The sequence below is a fragment of the Canis lupus genome, chromosome 2 (assembly GCF_011100685.1).
Source record: "Canis lupus familiaris isolate Mischka breed German Shepherd chromosome 2, alternate assembly UU_Cfam_GSD_1.0, whole genome shotgun sequence".
NCBI classification, from domain to species: Eukaryota; Metazoa; Chordata; class Mammalia; order Carnivora; family Canidae; genus Canis; species Canis lupus.
Window position 1 is genome coordinate 65,919,799 of NC_049223.1, and position 13,992 is coordinate 65,933,790.

Below are 13,992 nucleotides of genomic sequence, written 5' to 3' on the forward strand. Positions count from 1 at the left end.
TGCGTTCTCGCTTTCTACTCCACCTGTTCATGGAGAGGAGAGAAAGGAGTCCGTGGCTGCCACTCACCACTCTCCCCCAGCTGTTTGCATCTGCACAAGCATCAAGCCTGAGGCTGTGGGTCAGGGAGCCACATTCAGCTAGTCACAGCCAAGTCTGAGTGGCTCCCACCACCTCCTCTACTCTTCCCCAACCCAACAGAACCTCCTCAACTTGTCCACCTCCCAGGGAGTGACTCGGTGAAGACTTGGATAGTCCCCTGACAAACTGTCATCCCCTCCCCCTTCCACTCCCCTCCATCACTGTCACACTTTCTCCTGTGCCACGTGGAGTCTGTACCATTTCTTACAAATCAGCTTTATTAAGGTATAATTTACATTAGAGTTCACCTGTTTGAAGCATATAGCCTCCTTGTTTTTCAATTTAATTTTATTTATATTCTTTTCTTCTCTATTTAGCTTACTCATGATCCTTGCAATTTGTTGTCAAAAATAGCAACTCTTGCCCTATTATGCCTTTGAGTTTCTCTTAAGTCCTCTTTTTTTATTTTTTTTTTAAGATTTTATTCATTTATTCATGAGAGAGACAGAGAGAGGCAGAGACACAGGCAGAGGGAGAAGCAGGCTCCCTGCGGGGAACCTAGTGTGGGACTCGATCCCAGAACCCTGGGATCACACCCTGAGCCTAAGCAGATACTCAACCACTGAGCCACCCAGGTGCCCCATTCTTTTATTTTTAATTGAAGTTCAGCTGACATACGTTACCCTAGTTTCAAGTGTACAACAGTGTGATTGGACAAGTCTGTATGTCATGCCATGCTCACCACAAGTGTAGCTGCCATCTGTCACCATATGACACTCTACCAACACCAGACCGTATTCCCTGTGTGTACCTTTCAATCCCATGGTTTGTCCATTCCAGAACTGGAGGTCTGTTTTGATAAATACACGCAGTGTGTAACCACCACTACAATCATGTGTAGAATGTTTCATCACTCGAAGTCCCCTCACTCCTGAGCCCTGGCGACCACCAGCTGATCTCAGTCTCCACCATTCTCCCTTGACAAAGTTTCTTACAAGGGGAATCATGCAGTGCCCAGATTTTTGAGACAGTATCTTAACATAAGGCTTTTGAGGTTCATTCATATTGTTTTATGTATCAATAGTTCCTTCCTTTTTATTGCCAAATATGGATTTACCTTAATTTGCTTATCACCTTACAAGGTGAGGGCATTTTGGTGGCTTCTAGTCTAGGGCTATGAATGAAGCCGCTGTGAATATTTGGATACAACCTGTACTTTATTTAGCATTTTTCTTTAAATTAAATCTGTTACATGAAAATGACTTTAAAACGAAACTTTGTCTTACCCATAAATGGAAAACCTTTAGAGTCTACCATAAACCAACTAGGTAAAAATATTTAAAAGGAAAACAGAAAGTCACCAAATTCTAGCTAGATCCTATTGCCTGCTGTGTTAGATTCCCTACGATTAAAGTCAACGATGAGGATATTTTCCACGAGTGATTTATTGAGGGAGGGCTCTTGGCACCAGGGGAGGGAAACAGAGGCTAAGCAAAGACGTGGGCTCAACTTCAGGCCATCCTCAACCTGCTTCGTCGGGGAGCTCTGGAGGATGAATGGTACCATAGACTTGCACCATCTTGGCACGAGCACTCCTATCTCCTACGTTAGTAAGTCATTGCCTGCAGACGGCCCCGGGGGCGATGGTAGCCACTCCTGCCTATTCCCAGGTGAGCCAATGCCCTAGAGAAGGCTGCAGGTGTGAACTGTTAGCAGCCCGCACTCACGGTAGCTGGGAAGTAAGTGTATAGACTGGTTAGAGAGGGCAGCCCAGGTGGCTCAGAGGTTTAGCGCCGCCTTCAGCCCAGGGCCTGATCCTGGAGACTCGGGATCGAGTCCCACATCGGGCTCCCTGCATGGAACCTGCTTCTCCCTCTGCCTGTGTCTCTGCCTCTCTCTCTCTGTCTGTCTGTGCCTCTCCTTAATAAATAAGATTAAAAAAAAAAATAGACGGGTTAGAAGAGGCCTGAGCCAGCCAACAGCGTCTATGACAGCAGCCAAAGGCTTAAACCTGAGGTCACTATCTCTTGAGGTTTAAAAAAAGAGATTGGCACGTGTTGAAAGTTAAAGACCTGTTAGCACCAAATAGAGACCTTTTCGGTAATGCCATCAGATGTTTAGAGAAAAAGAAACACACTTTCTAACTCACTCCCTAATAAACTGTTCCTTGATGCTTGCCACCTTCCTCAGCCCCCGTATCCGGCATGGTGTCACACTATGGGACAAACTACTGGATGGCTTCAAATAGGGATCTAGCCCCCCCGACTGCCAGTGTAGCTCCCTCACTCCTACTCAGTGCTTTCCAATGGGAGAAGCTGGTGAAGACCGGAGGCCAGGAGGATAGGGGGATTTCTCTCCACCTTTCTGCCTTCAGGGCACCTTCAGCAGTGGCTGTGTCTCCTCATGGTTCCACCTGTTGGAGGACAGCCCTTCTGTGGCTCCAACGCCTGCAGGACAGCTTTCATCTCCCGGTAGCCTGCTCCCACAGGCAGCCCTTGCTCTGGGCTAGCTTCTGCCCACCAGCATCTTCAGTCTTGGGGTAAGAGGCTTCCTGCTGTTGCTAATGCCTGCGTTTAGTTTCTCATTTCTTCCATTTTCTGTGTAATCAATTGCTGGTATTAAATTCCCTCTGCTGAAAGATCTAGAGCCATTTCTGGACTCTAACTGATCCGGGGAAGCAGCAAGACGATAGTAAACTAAGTGATTACAAAGACACGGATGAGAAGTTCTGCACAAATCAGCTGTCAAGGTCATCTGGCTGTGAAAGTCACCCAAGGCCAAGGCCCCAGTTTCATCCACTTGAAACCCCAGATAGAATATAAAGGGAGAAGGAGGAAGAGGCACAGTCAACTGTTCATGAGCCCTCAGAAATCCGCTGTGTGTAAACAGTCCGGACCTTGACCTCCTCCACCCCTTCTTCCTCCTAGCTCGCCCTTCCTGGCGTGCCTGGTTATCAAGACTAACTCCTTTCTGCTGGCTCTTCAAAAACATTCTCATTTGCCCAGTGGGACCTCTCGTTAACAACCAGGATGTAAGGAAACGGAGATCACACAGTGGGACTTAATTTAGAGCCACTTAAACAGATGGTTTTAAGAGACCTAATTCCCTTTGCTGTCTCCAAATGGTGCCACTGAGGATCGGAGGCTTGCCCAGGGCTCCTGCTTGCAGCTGTCGGGGGAGTTACCCTCCAGGTGGGAGACTCAGGGAGGAGGTGATAGGTCCTAGGGGTGGGGGGGGTGAGGCCCCAGGCCAGCCTCCAGTGCGTTGCCAAGACTCTGTTGTCATTTTCCCCTTGGAAATGGTCATGATTAGTGAGAGGGCCAGAAAGGAGCTCTGGGGAGGCGGGCCAGAGAGCAGAGCCCCAGTGGTGCCTGTGAACGCTCCTTTGCTGTGGGCATCCTCAACTTTACCATCTCCCTTATGACAGGGATCCCTCCAAGCCTGGCACACATGAGGGCTTCCAGAAAGCAAGACCTGCTCCACGCCTTCAGAACCTTCTCATTTGTGACACATCTTTAAAAAGAAAATAAATAACACTGTGTAGGTTTGTCACGTCTACGGATTTTACCCTCAATCTGGACAAAGAAGGCAGATGACCTTGGATTTGTGATCCTGCCAGCAGCCTACCCTCCCTGGGTCTTGGTTTTCTGAGGGGCATGACTGGTCAGATGAGTGATGGCGGTGAGGGGACAGCTGCAAGAGTGGCCAAGCAGGACTTACCAAACAGAGAAATGGGGAGAACAGGTCCAGGAGCAGGTTCTGGCAAAATGGAGAAGCAAGCCACTAAAGCCAGGTCTATTCCCTCTTTCTGTTTCTGTAAGCATTCAGTGAATACTTCCTGTGTGTCAGATCACCACACTCGGCCCATCTCACGCCATAGCTCATCTGATCTTCACAGCAGCCCCAGTAGTCACATGACCCTCACCTGCAAGGAACAGCGAGGCTTGGGGAGGTGAGGTAGCATGCCCACGTCACACAAGGTGCCTGGGGCTTGTGTTGCAAAAGCAATGTTCAGACTCCTTGAGTCGGAGGCAAAGTAAACATCTGGTGAGGTAAGGTCAGTGGCTCAAGAGACGGAGGGGATGGACCCTGGCCTGGAGACGGTGGAAGTTGCCAAGATGATAGTTAGGCCAAAACAGTCAGATGAGAAGTGGGGAAAGTAGGGAATCAACGGGGTGTGAGCTCCGCACAACAGATGATTGGTGCTTTTGGAAGCAACAGCAGACCTGGAACTTTGACCTGGAGGTGCTGTCGGGACCTTGGAGACCGTTCTGGGAAACCTTATTTCTTGTTCACAGGGACATGATGAAGCACCTCCTATCACCTGAGGCTTCCTGATTGCTGTGGAGGACACGGTATCAACAAGATAGGACCTCTGCCCTCAAGCCCACTGGGTAAAGAGAAGAGGGACACATATCCAGATAGAAATGACCAAGACATGCCTAACCAGAGTGAGCCGACTGTGTGAGACACAGCAAGGAGGGGAATCAGGGAGGACTTCTCAGAGGAAGTGGTCTTTGAGGTGGACCCAGAAGGTGAGCTGGGCTTGCAATTGTTGGAAAAGCTAGCTCAGGCTGAGAAAGCAGCCTGAATGCAAAGGTGCACTGGGTAAAAGGGCAGGGAATGGCCAGGACAGGTGAGGCACCAGATGTGGCTGGAGTTTGAGCTGTCAGGACTGGTACGGGGAAGATGAGCCTGCAAAGGTCATGTGGGCTAGGTTAGGACAAGTCTTGCCAGCTCCTACCCTCAGGATACTGCTCTAGGGCAGGGCTCAGCCCCCATCAGGTTTCACTTGTGGAAACCAGGGATTGTAGCAATTCTTACAACTTCAAACTTCCTTCCTCCTCCACCATTAGCAAGAGATCTTCCTTGGAGGGCCCCTCTGTCCCCTTGAGGACAACCTACGCCACTTACCTGTGGCTAAGCACAAAATTGCCATGTCCCCAAGGGAAGAGCTGCTCCTAGAAACATGGTGAATGGAATGCGGCACTGGATAGTGAGACAGGAGATCTGGGTTCTAGTCTGAACTCTGTGTGACCTTGGACTCTAGCCTGAACTCTGTCACAACCTGTGTGACCTTGGGTTCTAGTCTGAACTTTGTCACCAACAGTGTGACTTGGGCAAGTCAACTCCCTCTGGGTCTTGGTTTCCTTATCTCCAAAGTGAGGAACTGGACAATATTGATCTAGCAACTCCTAGAGTGTGTGAGTAGTGATGTGGGGCCCAGGGACATAGAAGGACAGCATAGGAGGGGCATGCATTCATTTTGTGGGATTGTAGAAAATTTCTGGACCTGAGAGACTGAACTTGAAGCTCCATTTTCTTTCCTAGCTAACAAACTCTCAAACTGGGCCAGAAATGGCAATTGTTCTCCAAGGCAGCTGCTCATTTCAATTTCAGCAGGGCAACTGGTATTCAGATCATATGGGGACAGTAAAGTTAACTAATGCATACCAGGGACAGTTTCATTTGATAGCGTGGACACAATAATCAATAAGATAGTCATCAGAAGTGGCTCAGGGGCTCAGCACCAAATCTGTAGGGTTTTTTCCTTCTCTGTCTCAGTCAAGTCATGATCCCTTCCTTCTCGCTCATAAATAGCTCTATGTGAGCTGGACACTTTTTTTTTTCCTTTTTTAGTTTTGCCTGCTTTTCTCAATTGCTAATTTTTAGGCTGTTTTTTTTTTTTGGGGGGGGGGAGCTGGGCTTTTTAAAAATTATTTTTGGTTTTGTTTTTTTAGGGGGAGTTTGTTTTTGTTTTTTGTTTGAGTGCTGACTGGGCAGCATGCCTTACTCCAAGGATGTGCACCTAGAATGAGTAAATCCAGGTCCCTGACATCCAAGGATGGAGAATAACAAGTGAGAGGCAAGGGGCAGAAGTTTCGAGAGCAGCTGGCAACGGTCGGCCCTGGAAACCACTGGGCTCAAAGTTAGGCTTGCAGGCAGCACAGAGAGCCTCACGAAAACACCAGAGCTTGTGCAGCTGTGTGAAGGATGGGTATGTTCTTCAGGTGGACAGGACAGCAAGGGCCTTCCAGACAGGAGGAACTGTGTGGACAAAACAGGGGGAGGCAACAGTGTGTGGCATCCAGGCAAGCACGACCGTTGAGAGGGAGTCGGGGCTGGAGGGGTCAGTGAACCTTTGGGGCCAAGGGAGGAGTGACATGCTCAGGGCTGTAGCGGGAACCATTGGTCTGATCAGTAACTGGTGGCAGGCCCATTGAAGCCCAAAGTGGATCCTTGCACCCTACATAGATCCCCAGGCAGGCGCCCTGTCCTCCCATAGGGCCCTCACTTCCTCCTCAGTGGCCAGGCAGAGGCAGCTCACCACAGACTGCTTCCTACTTGGGACAGCAAAGTGGAGAACAGGGCACCCTCCCTCCCGGCAGGAATCACCCAGGGCCTCAGTTGGTGGAGGGTTAAGGAAACCAGGACACATGTTCTCCCAAGCCACAGCCTGAGAGCACACAGCAGCAGAACCATTATCTGAGCCAAAGAGAATGAAAAATTGGGCAGGATGCATTCAGGACGCAAGGCCCACTCCCAGGGCCCACTCCTCCAGACCAGCCATGCAGTGAACCTCCAACAAATATTTTAATTTGTATATATGCATTATTCCTACCAATAGACCAAGAGCTTTATGAGAGCAAAACAGTATCTTAACCATCTTTATAGTCCCCTCAACCTTTAGCCATTTGCTCTGAAGTTAACCAGAATGGGTTCCACCCCAGCTGAGCTACTTCCTGCTGTGTGACTTTGACAAGTCACTCACCCTCTCTGACTCTGGACACTAGGGACGATCATGCCAGACCAGGACTGATTGTTATTGGAAAGACAATCAAGGTGCATCTGTAAAGTGACTCCCACTCTGTAGGCCGCCTGTTGAGATTATTGCTGTTGTAATCTTGAATGGATGAGGAAGTAAGCTTACTTCCCCACTCTGGCCCTCCATTTCTTCACCTGTTGTTTACAGGAGGTGCTCAACTAGTTCTGCTGGCTTCTACTGGGAACAGTCTCAGTGACCAGGGCTTTCTGCAAGAGAACTCTCCTTGCTACTAGCTTCCCAAGAAATCCCTCTTGCCCTGGGGCCTGTGAAGTACTAGAAACATGGTGGTCCTCAGTACTTCAACTCTAAGACCTAGAGCAAGATTTCATGGATCTTTCCCTGGAGGAGCCTCAAGGGTGACCCAGGAGCCTCTTAAATTGAATGCAAAATGCTTTATATTTTTTATGAAGAAGGTCCATATAAAATGTCATGTGGATTCACAAATCAGTCTACTATCCAAAAGCATCCCTGAGGGTCTGGACTGAGATGCTAATACTCAGCGTAGATTTTATGGAGTGAAATGTATGAACATGTGTGAATTGATAATCCTCCCCTAGCTGTGCATTTTGTCCAGGTTATGAAACTGATCTGAATTTAAAGTAGCTATGTTCAATTCCATGGCAAACTCCAATAATTTTGAGATTACAACATCCTATTGTTTATTGAGTTTTATGTATATTTCCATACTCCCCCCATATACTCCTCACTTATAGATCCTACAAATGCCAATGGGTATAAACTGCTTTTTATTTATTTTATTTTTTAAAGATTTTATTTATTTATTCATGAGAGACACAGGCAGAAGGAGAAGCAGGCTCCATGCAGGGAGCCCGACGTGGGACTCAATCTCAGGTGCCCAGGATCACGCTCTGGCTGAAGGCGGCACTAAACCACTGAGCCAACCCGGGCTGCCCTAAACTGCTTTTTAAAATACAAAGTAATATGGGGCACCTGGGTGGCTCAGTTGGAAGAATATGCAACTCTTGGTCTCAGGGTTGTGAGTTTAATCCCCACATTGGGTGTAGAGATGACTAAAAATAAATAAACTAAAAAAAACACCATAAAATAATAAGAATTTCATTTGGAGCATCTTTGAGACTCTCCTAGCACCCTAAAAGCTATTGATGCTTCTTACAGCCTATGTTCCAAGATCTTTTAAGAGTTAGAGGGTCCTTTAAAACTTCAGTGGGTCTTGGTGATATTAGAAGGAGGGGCAAAGAGTTGCTCCAGCCATGAAACATCAAATTCTCTGCTCAGCTCCATTTCAGCCCTTATGGATTGCATTGTACAATTTAGTGCTGATTTATTGCATAGTTTTAAAGTTTTATATTATTAAAATAATATTTTGCGTGTGATAATAAATTGAATAGCTCAGAATACCAATGACAATAGTCTTCATCTCTACTCCTGCCCAGGTCAGAAGCAATCCCTTTAAAAAAAAAAAAAAAGATTTTATTTACTTATTGGAAAGATCTGAGAGAGAGAGAGAGAGAGAGAGAGAGAGAGAGAGAGAAAGCATCCAAGCACACAGAGAGAGAGTGAGGGAGAAGTGGACTCCCCGTTGAGCAGGGAGCCCAATGCAGGGCTCGATCCCAGGACTCTGAGACCATGACCCTGAGCTGAAGGCAGATGCTTAATGGACTGACCCACCCAGGTCCCCCAGAAGCAACCCCTTTAATCACCAGTGACTTAAAAGGGTGCCTGGCTGGCTCAGTTGGTACAGCATGCAACTCTTGATCTCAGGGTCATGAGTTTGAGCCCCATATTGCATGTAGACGTTACCTAAATAAATAAACTTAAAAAATTCATTTAATCACTAATGATTTCAGTTCTTCAGCTGATTAATGCTACCTTAGAGGACATCTACGGAGTCATGCTGTGAAACACAAGGCTCTCACTCACTCTACCTTCCCTTCTCAGTGTGTAATTGTCCCAGTATTACTGTTATTTTGTCTATTGGTTGCCTTGGTAAATTTAAATATTTGGGACTTTATTTCTTTTCTATCAACCTGACATACTCTCTTAGCTCCTCATTTGGTAAGATAAAGATATCAGAACCCTTCACCATTCTCCTTGCCCTACCTCCACACTTCATCTTTTGTCTGGCACACTTAAACAAAAAGAATAAAAACAATCATATGTGAGATAAGCATACATTTTATGGGTACTGATTAATGAGTTTTCATAAACCAAATACTGTGTAACCAGCACCCAGATCAAAGAGCACAAATATTCTTTGTGGTACTAGAAGATTCTCAAAGGTGCCCAAACACAATGAATTTCCGTACATTTTAAAAAAAGATTTACTATTTATTTGAGAGAGAGAGAATGAGTGTGTGTGTGGGGTGGGGTGGGGGGTGTTGCAGAGGGAGAGAGAATCCTGAAGCAGGTTCCCCTCTGAGTACAGAGCCAGATGAGGTGCTCGATTCCAGGACCTCAAGATCATAACCTGAGCCGAAATCAAGAGTTGCTCACTCAACTGACTGAGCTACCAAGTGCCCCCCATATGTGTTTTTAAAACCAGTTTCTTTTTTTTTTTTTTTTTTAAATTTTTATTTATTTATGATAGTCACAGAGAGAGAGAGATAACAGTTTCTATCCATCAGCATATGTAGTAACTACGAGGTATGGGGAATGTGGAGGAATTATGAGAACTAGTATAAAACTAGATAAACAGAAGTGTTCTGTAATTTTAAAAATCATTGGGATTTGCCATGGATTGAAACACAGCTATCTTAAATTTTGGAATTTTGGTTTCCTTCCATTTTGGGCCATAATTTTCCTGTACAACCATTTCTTTCCTTCCCCTCTCAGAATTTCTGACTTAGGTTTTTTATTTGCTTTTGTTTGTGGGTTGTTATTGTGTTTTCTGTGTGTGTGGTTTTCTTTTTAGTATCCCTTGCATGATATGTCTTTATCATATTCTTATTTAAAAAAAAAAAATCTTAACTAAAGTCTTCCATTTTCCCAGATGCTTCTGTTGTAAACTCTTCCATCTTTCTGCTCTGAGCTCAACTAGTTTCCTTTTTGGCATTGCCATGTCTTGCATTCACTGCTCTCCTGAGTTAAAATCCACCATTCTCTGGGATCCCATTTCCCCCTATTTATTTATTTATGCATCTTCAGATAGCTTCCTATGAGAGGGAGCACATAGCAGTTAAATTTTCTGAGAACTTGCCTGTTTGGAGAAAGTTTTTTGCTTTGCTCTCTTACTGGATAGATGTTTGGGTATAGAATTCTAGGTTCAAGGGCCAGCTGGTTGACTCTGTTGGAAGAGCATGCAACTCTTAGGGTTGTGAGTTCAAGCCCCATGTTGGGTATAAAGATTACTTAAATAAATAAAACTTAAAAAAAAATTCCAGGGATGCCTGGGTGGCTCAGTGGTTGAACGTCTGCTTTGGCTCAGGTCGTGATCCTGGGGTCCTGGGATTGAATTCCACATCAGGCTCCCTTGGGGAGCCTGCTTCTCCCTTTGCCTATGTCTCTGCCTCTCTCTGTGTGTCTCTCATGAGTGAATAAATAAAATCTTAAAAAGAAAAAGAACTCCATGTTCAAAATTATTTTTTTCTCATAACTGAGAAAGTATTATGTCCAGAGTTGCTGCTAAACAGCAGTCTGAAACCTGACCAATCCCTATTCCCAAAACTAGCTGACTAGTTTTGTCTCTTTGGAAACTTTTGGGGCTTTCTATTCTCTTGACATGTTGACATTTCACTGGAATATCTTTTTCATTCACTATGGGTTCTTTCGATCAAAATGTGGGTCCTTATTCAACTCTTGGAAATGCTCTTCCTTTATTATTTCTTTCTCTCCATTTTTTTTTGTTTTCTTGCTTTCTTCTTTCTCCTTAATTCTCTTTTTTTGCCCTCATAGTTTGCCTCTTTATCAAAGTTTATTTTCCATCCTTAATAATTTATTTCATTTTGTCAGTAATTTTTCAATCCTTAAAAGCATCTTTATTCTCCAGTTGCTCTTTCTTCATAATCTCCTCTTCTTGTTTTCTTGATGTGATATTGTTTTGAATCTCTCTAAATGTTTTCATTAGATGGTTTTAAAAATAAGATTTCTTTCTAGTTTTTGAGCTGTCTTCTTTGTGGATTTGAGTTTTTAATTTTTGACTCTTTCCTCTCATGCTGCTCCTTGCCTCAGAAGCTGAGTCACCCAAGGTTTTCCCTTATATTTAGGAAAGAAAGGACAGCAACAGTGGGTTCCACTTTTGCTGGGAGTGATGGACTAGTTCACTATAGCCTCTCCAGAGAGGACCTGTTTAGGAAATGGTTGAGTGTTTTAGTTTCTTAGGGCTGCCATAGCAAAACGCCACAGACTGGGTGACTTAAACAATGAATGTTTTTTCCTCACAGTTCTGGAGGCTGGAAGTGTGAGATCAAGTTGTCAGCAGGATTGGTTTCTCCAGAGTCCTCTCTCCCTATCTTGCAGATGACCACCTTCTCCCTGCTTCTTCACATGGGCTTTTCTCCATGTACATGAACTCTTGGTGTCTTTTTTATTTTTAAGATTTTATTTATTTACTCATGAGAGACACAAGAGAGAGGCAGAGACATAAATTGAGGGAGAAGCAGGCTCTCTGTGGGGAGCCTGATGTGGGACTTGATCCCAGAACCCCGGGATCATGCCCTGAGCTGAAGGCAGACCCTCAACCACTGAGCTATCTAGGTGCCCCTGAACTCCTGGTGACTCTTCTTCCTCTTATAAGGATACCAATCCTATTGAGTTAGGGCCCCACTCCTATGAACTCATTTAATTTTAATTAATCTTAATTACCTCCTTAAAGACCATATCTCCAGATATAGTCACATTAGAGGTTAGGGCTTCGACATATGAGTTGAGGAAGGGAGGCACAGGTCAGTCCATAAAAGTTGGGCATACGTGCTGCTGCAGACTGTCAGATTTTGCCTCAGGGTGAACAAGAAGAAAACCAGCTTTAAGGCAGGTGGGCCCCAAATGTTGAATGAGCAGGTTTTTCTTCTGAGACACTGTCAGTTAGGAATGTTTTCAATAATGCTTTTAAAAACACTCAATTAGCAGAGCTTTTATTTTTCTACGGAAGAAATCTGGAGAGTCAAGTACTGGTGCAACCGCTGAGCAAGGTCTTTGGGAAGCCAGACTCTTTCATCTTTGTTCTCTGCTATCTTAGCATTTTAGCTTTTCATCATCATGATTGCAAGATGGTCCACAGCTCCACCCATCCCATACACACCCAGGACAGGAAGAGTGGGGAGGGCTGGCATGAACCAGAGCTGTCCAATTTATTAGGGGAGCAGACTATGGCAGAAGCTCTCTTGCAGTGTTTCTCATCGCCCAGAACTGGGCCACAAGCCACAGCTACAAGGGAGGGAGATCCCTGGAAATAGAGTGTCTGACAATGGAAACAGAAGCAATCATGTCTCAGTGCTGAGAATGGGCACACAGGCAGCCTCAAGTAGAATCAGGGTTCGATGAGGAAAAAGAAGGGAGAGAATAGTTTTTGGGTAGATAACTGTGTCTATCACAGACACCAACACCCATACCAGAGGTGCACACACTTCTCTGAGACTTGTAGGCCTCCCCTTCAACACCTTCCCAAGCAAAGAAAACATGACTTCTTCAGTGTCTGATGAGCCTACATCCTGCAGAGAAGTGAGAGCAAGGGAGAAGAGCTGTGTTGAGGCCAGAAAACAAACAGGAGTTGAGAACAGTAATTCCACAGCTCCTTTGAGGCACGTCTCCCTTCTCCTCTAGATATGCCTTGGTGTGGAGATCACTGAGTCCTGGGTTTGGCAGAAGGAAGTGCCTTCTGGGTGCTCACTGGTGTTGTCCGGGACTGGTAACCCTTGAAGTATGACATCCACCTGGCCCTCTACTACTAATGTCCAAGGCTTTGGCCATGACAGCCTCTTCACCAGACGTGGGTCTCTGGTGGTCTAGAAGTCCTCTTAGGCTCTTTTCATCCCTCAGTGGGCCATGGGTTCCTGAATGCCACATCTTGGAGAGCCAAAATATTCTGCTATAGACTAGTTGTTGCAGTTGCCTTTGGCACCACACTCTCACATCTCTCCTATGTCATGTTGTGGGGTTTTAAAAAAGATTTTATTTACTTATTTGACAGAGAGAGTGTGCACAGAGGGAGGAGGAGCAGTAGGCAGAGGGGGGGAGTTTTCCTGCTCAGCAGGGAGTCTGATGCAGGGCTGGATTGCAGGACCCTGGAATCATGACCTGAGCCAAAGGCAGATGCTTGACCGACTAAGTCACCTAGGACGCGCTCCTATGTCATGTTGAAAATGGCACTAGAGGATAAGGTTCTCCTCAGGACTGCCAGTCATCCCTAAACTGTGTTCAGGGAAGTGGATCATGAGCCTGTGCTAAAGACCTGCTGTCCACAACGGGATGAGCCTAAAACCTCTACTTCCTCACTTAAGGGACTTAACAGCTTAACTCCAACTGCAGAGATGGTTTCTGTGGGGAGAAAAACCATGGTACCCACCAATATGGGAAGTAAATATTGTTTCAAAATATCATACTAGTACAAAACTGATCCATGTAAATTTTCAGAGAAGAAATATTTATTATAAACATACTGGGATCGCCATGGACCCTTACCCCCACCCCACCCAAAGCAAGAAATAGGGAGAAATGGCAGGATATGGCTGTCTCACAATCCCTTACAATAACTAAGACATTTCTTAGCATCAAATACAGATTCTTGAGGGAGAAACTGATTGCCCAGCTTGAGTCCTGACCAGGTACAAACATGGCTTCTACTGATGTGAGAGAGGACACGACAGGGGGGTAGTTTTTCAAGAAGGAGAAATTGTTTATGGGTGTGGCAGATACCTTCCAAATTGTCTACCCTGATGGAGGCTCAGAAAACTGAAGAAAATGAACTTAGGTTCTCAGAACAATATAAACATACCTCATTACAGAACATCACTGTCTAAGATTAATGTTGTGTTTTTAACCAATATTCAGCATAACTATGTGCTTTCCAAATATTTTCTTCATATAAATATGTTGTACACCATTGCTCATCACAGCTTAATTTACAGTAGTCAAAAGATGGAAACGACCTAAGTGTTCTATCAACAAATAG

General features: G+C 45.3%; 1 protein-coding gene across 9 annotated transcripts in view; it reads left to right on the forward strand.

The window, feature by feature from the left end:
- The window catches only part of SIAH1 (siah E3 ubiquitin protein ligase 1), a 78,409-nt gene that overhangs the window by 5,490 nt on the left and 58,927 nt on the right, over nt 1–13,992 (forward strand). For 7 of the 9 annotated variants that reach the window (XR_005355830.1, XR_005355829.1, XM_038531114.1 and 4 more), the window contains one exon: nt 4,378–4,614. The exons of the other annotated variants lie outside the window; for them this stretch is intronic. The gene's annotated coding sequence lies outside the window, so the exon portion shown is untranslated. The remainder of the gene's footprint in view (nt 1–4,377; nt 4,615–13,992) is intronic. 9 annotated transcript variants of the gene reach the window in all.